The following is a 6,802-nucleotide window of genomic DNA, read 5'->3' on the forward strand; positions in this document are numbered from 1 at the left end:
TCCCCTTACGTGCCTGCCCCTCCCTCCCGACAGACCAATCCGCCCGTGCCTGGGCGGCGCCCTTTAAAGGCGCCAGGCGGCTAAGGCGGGTCAGTCTCGAGAATCTGATTGGTCCGCAGAAGCCCAAGGGCGTGGAGAGATAGCGGATAGGATCAATGGAGAGCCGGTAAGGCGGTGAGTGGCGTCCTCTGCAGAGAGCTCAGATTCTATCTGGGAATGTGGGTAAAAGTAGCTAGGTTGCACCTTGGCTTATCGCTGCGCAGCACGCCCTACCCCGGCTAGTCGAAGGTTTGGGGTTACAACCTGGCTCTCCTATTTGACTGAAGGTTGGTAGCACCCGCATTTAAAACCAGTTCATGGGGCTGGGGATTTAGCTCAGTGGTAGAGCGCTTACCTAGGAAGCGCAAGGCCCTGGGTTCGGTCCCCAGCTCCGAAAAAAAGAACCAAAAAAAAAAACCAAAAAAAACAAAAAAAAAGTTCATGGCCATCGTAGGCTACACAGTGAGAGCCCCTCCCCCAACAACAACAATAAAAGAAACAACTGCGAGGTCTGGACCTGATTTCTATAGAGTTTGATCTCTAGAACCCTTATTTTGGAAGAAGAGAACTGAGTCCTGCAACTTGTCTTCTGACCTCTGCAGACGTCATGTGGCACGGGCACGTGGCAAAAACAGACCCCCACACACGCCCCAGAATAAATAGATGAAAAAATTAAGTAACCACCACTCAGGGAAACCTCTTCCTTGTCCCCTCTTCACGCCACTGCAACCTCAGGATTCCGTGGATGGCCTCCACACAGAGACTAGGCTTCTTAGGCTTCCTGTTTCCAGGAATCATTTGGACCTCGATTTCACCCCTCCGGCTGACGCTCTGGAGTAAGGTATGAGCCTGGGGTGGAGTGATTGACCCATCGCCATACCGAGAGCTGGTGCAGTCAGTCCCGTGTGTGTCCCCCCTCCCCCCCCCCCCCCCCCCCGGTCTCTCAACTGGCCCCTGAGATCTGATAAGCAGAGAGGCTTCTGTTCACACTCCATGGGGCTGCAGCCCAGGGACACCTGGTCCCCAACTGGAGGCCCAACTACTAGGGTTTCCTACACAACCAGATTTGCAGGGTAGATGGCAGAAGACCCCAAGGCTAGGTTCCAGCGCTACCAGCATGTATTTATTGGATACCACTGTATACCAGACCTCAGAACCCAAAGCATGTATTTATTGGATACCACTGTATACCAGACCTCAGAACCCAAAGACAATGAAAATTCCAGAGATGGGCTCAAGGGCAGAGATTCTCAAGCTGTGAGTGGAAACCCATTTCAGGGTGTGTGTGTAGGGGGGGGGGAGTCAATGATCCTTTCACTGGTGTTCTGTGTCAGATATCCTGCGTATTGGATATTTACATTGCAATTCATAACAGTAAAAAATTACAATTATGAAGTAGCGATGAAAATAATTTTATGGTTGTGGGCCACCACCACATGAAAAACAGTATTAAAGGGTCACAGCATTTAAGAAGGTTGAAAATCACTGCTCTGAGATCTAGGAGGAGGTTAAAAAGGGGCCCAAATATCTGGGTGTGATGGTACACACCTTTTTTCTTTTTTAGTTATTTTTAAATCTATTTATTCACTTTACATTTCAATATCAGCCCCTCTCCTCCCAGTCCCCCCACACACAAGTCCTTCCCCCAATCCACCTTCCCCTTCTCTTTTGGAAAGAGAACTCCCCCTTTGGGTGTCATCCCCCAACAGCCCCCCTCCCTGCCCTTCAAGTTGCTGGGGGACTAGACATATCCTCTCCCACTGAGGCCAGCCAAGGTAGTTCATTTAGGGCCACAGGATCCACAGGCAGGTAACAGGCTCAGAGACAGCCCCCACTCCAGTTGTTGGGGGACCCGTGTGAAGGACAAGCTGCTCATCTGCTGCATGTATGCGTGGGCCCTAGGTCCAGCGTCTGCTCAATCTTTGGTTGGTGATTCAGTCTCTAGGAACAGTGATGCACACCTTTAATTCCAGCACTTGTGGAGACAGAGGCAAGTGGATCTCTGAATTCCAGGATAGCCTGGTCTACAGAATGAGTTCCAGGACAGCTAAGTCTACACAGAGAAACCCTATCTAAAACAAACACACAAACAAACACCCAAACAAAAATGGCCCATTAAGTAAATGTGTCATGGAACATGGTAATCTCAGCACTTGAACAGCTGAGACAGGGGCATTGTTTGGAGTTTGGGGCCAGCCTAGGCTACACAGCAAGTCCCAGGTCAGCCAGGCCTACACACCAAGATCCTGTCTCAATCAGAATAATGAAGAAAACAGTAAGGAATGGAACTACTGTGTGCATGCACCTAGAAAAGAAAATTGAGGGGGAAAGACCACACAGTAAAGAGCAGCCGAGGAGGTGGCCAGGCCCTATGGGATAGAACCCACAGAAGCTTGCTTCAGAGACTGTTTTCTTTCTTTATATTGTCCATGGGGGTGATTAGTTCCTTCCTGACCCTCTCTTAGACTAACGGTGTGAGCCACTATGCCCAACAGAGAGCACACTTTCCTTACCATCAATTTTGTTGACAGTGATGAGTGATGACGATGGTAGTTATGGTGATGGTGGTGACCTTGGTGATGATTGGTGCATTCTTTTATTTGGGCGGGATATGAACACCTGCTCCCCTTCCCCACACAGGGCTCCAAAGAAAGATTGCAATTTCATGAAGATTCAACTTGGCAAGACGATGAGATTATTGAACCTACTTATAGAGCAGAGGGAGGAATAACGTAAAGGAGCTTGGGAGATCCCAAAACAGTCTCAATACCATCGAGTCTCTCCTAAGCATGAAGGATGACTTCTAATTTATGTGCACTGGTATGATGGTGTCAGATCCCCTGGAACTGGAGTTACAGACAGTTGTGAGCCACCATGTGGTTGCTGGGAATTGAACTCAGGACCTCTGGAAGAGCAGCCAGTGCTCTTAACCTCTGAGCCATCTCTCCAGCCCCTCCCCTTACATTACCTTCCATGGGTATACTCTACCATCTCCTGAGATCGCAACACAACGTGAAGCTGTGGTGAAAATACACACGCCTAAGACAGAAGCACAGGAACAAGTGTTTGGAAACTGAGAACTAACAGTCCTCCCATCTCCTTCTGCCTGGGAGCATCAGTGAACACAGTGCCAAGCAGCTCCTAGAAGTGGCCACAGCCTCTCTGACAGATATGGCAGTGCCTGCTATGCTCAAAAGACAGCATTACACAACAGTGATGGTGATGATGGTGGTGATGATGGTGGTGATGGTGGTGATGGTGGTGATGGTGATGATGGTGATGATGGTGGATAGTGATGATGGTGGTGGTAATGGTGGTGATGACAGTGGTGATGGTGATGATGGTGATGATGGTGGTGATGGTGGCAATGGTGATGATGGTGATGATGGTGATGATGGTGGTGATGGTGATGATAATAGTAATGATGGTGATGGTGGTGAAGATAGTAGTGATGATGGTGATGGTGGTGGTGATGGCGGTGATGGTGATGATGGTAGTGATGGTGATGTTGATGCTAGTGATGGTGGTGATGGTGGTGATGGTGATGATGGTGGTGATGGTGGTGGTGGTGGTGATGGTGATGATGGTGATGATAGTAGTGATGATGGTGATGGTGGTGAAGATAGTAGTGATGATGGTGATGGTGGTGGTGATGGCGGTGATGGTGATGATGGTAGTGATGGTGATGTTGATGCTAGTGATGGTGGTGATGGTGGTGATGGTGATGATGGTGGTGATGGTGGTGATGGTGGTGATGGTGATGATGGTGATGATGGTGGTGATGGTGATGATAGTAGTGATGATGGTGATGGTGGTGAAGATAGTAGTGATGATGGTGATGGTGGTGGTGATGGCAGTGATGGTGATGATGGTAGTGATGGTGATGTTGATGCTAGTGATGGTGGTGATGGTGATGATGGTGATGATGGTGGTGATGGTGGTGATGGTGATGATGGTGATGATGGTGATGATGGTGGTGATGGTGATGATAGTAGTGATGATGGTGATGGTGGTGAAGATAGTAGTGATGATGGTGATGGTGGTGGTGATGGCGGTGATGGTGATGATGGTAGTGATGGTGATGTTGATGCTAGTGATGGTGGTGATGATGATGGTGATGATGGTGGTGATGGTGGTGATGGTGATGATGGTGATGATGGTGGTGATGGTGATGATAGTAGTGATGATGGTGATGGTAGTGAAGATAGTAGTGATGATGGCGATGATGGTAGTGATGGTGATGTTGATGCTAGTGATGGTGGTGATGGTGATGATGGTGATGATGGTGGTGATGGTGGTGATGATGGTGGTGATGGTGGTGACATAGTGATGGCATGTACAGTTATGTGACATTTATCATGAGTCAGACACAGAACTAAGCAAATTCAATATGGACCCATAATCAGTTAGTACTCCCTCACAGTGAGTGCTAACCGGTTCAGCTCCACGCCAATCCTGGAAGGTGGATGCTAATTAATCCTCACGTTAGATGAGGAGATTGAGGGACAGAGAAGTAAAGGGCTTGACCAGCGACCTACTTTCCTTTTTTTTTTTTTTTTTTTTCGGAGCTGGGGACCGAACCCAGGGCCTTGCGCTTGCTAGGCAAGCGCTCTACCACTGAGCTAAATCCCCAACCCCGCGACCTACTTTCCTATAAAGAGGTGACGTCCTCAGGAAATTTTGGGCCCATGTTTGAGTAAATGGGAGCCCAATACCCCAGCTTTGCTTCTCCCAGGATGTCCAGCCCCGGCTACACTATCATCATCTCATACCACCAAAGAGGAAACCGGTTTCCCGGACAGCCCAGAGCTAACCTCTTAACTCCCAGAGACTCTCAACAACCTCTTTGGATGTTCCCCTCAATCCTGTCCCCGGGGACATGGGATGCCTTTTGCAGTTTCTTAGTCTCGATGATTAAAAGAATAAATAAAATAGACTCAGGCACTTGAGAGCTATAGTGGAGATCGGAGCAGCCACTGAGAAGAGATGGAAAAGAAGAAGTGCTCTCTCGGTTACACGTCAGGAAATCTAAGCAGCCAAAGTCTGTCACTACATAGCAGCGAGAGAGTTATTGAGGCATAAAGTACATTTAAAAAAAAGATTTATATATATATATATGTATATATAAATGTATATGTATAAGTACACTGTAGCTGTCTTCAGACACACCAGAAGAGGGCATCAGATCCCATTACCGATGGTTGTGATGTGGTGGCTGGGATTTGAACTCAGGACCTCTGGAAGAGCAGCCAGTGCTCTTAACCACTGAGCCATCTCTCCAGCCCATAAAGTACATTTTTATCAAGAGGATTGTTCTATTTTGTTTTGTTTTGTTTTGTTTTGTTTGAAACAGGGTCTCATGTACCCCAAGGTGACCTCTGATTCACTATGTATTTGAGGATAATCTTGAATTCTCTTTTTTTTGTTCACATCTGAGAACTTTTATTGGACACAGCTGGGAGCCAGCTCTGAGGAGCACTGTACCCTCCACCCTGGCTGTTCAGGGCTGTGGGGAGGGTGGCTCCATCTAAGGAGTCTCAGCACCAGAAACCCCACAAGGCAACAGTCTACAAATGATTGCGGTAGAGTGGAGACACTGCATAGTGTCCATGGACACAGGAATAGGTCAAATCTTTTATAAATAAACATCCAGTAAACAGAAAAATGACAACTCTAATTCATTCTTATACACAATAGGGTGCTGGGTGGGGTGACCAGAGACTGACAAAGTCACTGGTCAGGGGCCTGAGTGGGAGATGAGTGAACTCATCCACAGCATGGGTCAGTAGCGGCAAGGCGGGACAACAGACAATAGGCACTAGGACACTGCACATTTACAAGACCAAGTACTGAGGGGGCAGGTTTGCGTGTGTCAGGCTGTTCCTTTGGAATGAGGAGGAGTGATCTTTACATCCTATCCTGTGACTGGTGGTAGACAAAGACTACTTTGTGGAGAGGATTAGGGCCACAGTGAAACCGTAGAGGCCAAGCACCTCCACAAAGATGAGCATCAGGATCATGGTCACCAACAGTCGAGGCTGTTGGGCAGTGCCCTGAACACCAGCATCTCCGACAATGCCAATGGCAAAGCCAGCAGCCAGGCCACCCAGCCCCACACTCAGGCTAGCAACCAGTTGAAGAAATCTCTTGTAGACAGTGATGCCATCAGTCAGGGAGTCAGTGATAAGTTCTGCCACCGCCAGGCTGTAGATGGCGATGATCCCAGCCATAACCGCTGGACTTCATGACCAGCTCTGGCCTCATGACCGACATGGCTGCGATGCCAGTGCCACTCTTCGCTGTGCCATAGGCAGCTCCCATAGCGCTGAAGACCATGGCAGTCAAGTCACCCATAACACTGAAAAATGAAGAATATTGGGGTTGTTCTTGATGTCAGCCATGTCTGCAAGCGGGGAGGGTGCAAGCTCAGCGGGTAGCGGCGTGACAGGAGAACAAGCACGGGTGAGTGAAGATTCTTGAAGGGAAGGCGACCAACCTTGAACTCTTGATTCTTCTGCTTCTGCTCCTGATTCCCGAGTTCTGGGATTACAGGCATATGCCACCAGGGAACCTAGGGTCCTGAGCATGCTACATAAAAAGTTAAAAATAGTCAAAGGGGGAGCACTAGAAGGCTAAGCAGATAAACGCGGCTACCACAAACCCTGATGACCTGAGTTCAATCCCCATGACCCATAAGAAGATGGCCAGGAGACCAATAACTTCACAAAGTTGTCCTCTGATCTCCACACACGCATATGGTTGG

The 6,802-nt window shown here is 48.6% G+C and overlaps 1 pseudogene; it reads right to left on the minus strand.

Moving 5' to 3' along the window:
- Positions 1–5,842: 5,842 nt before the first annotated feature.
- Atp6v0c-ps2 (ATPase H+ transporting V0 subunit C, pseudogene 2) lies at positions 5,843–6,458 on the minus strand (annotated as a pseudogene).
- Between the last annotated feature and the right edge of the window lie 344 nt (positions 6,459–6,802).

Source organism: Rattus norvegicus, chromosome 1 (assembly GCF_036323735.1).
Source record: "Rattus norvegicus strain BN/NHsdMcwi chromosome 1, GRCr8, whole genome shotgun sequence".
Lineage (NCBI taxonomy): Eukaryota > Metazoa > Chordata > Mammalia > Rodentia > Muridae > Rattus > Rattus norvegicus.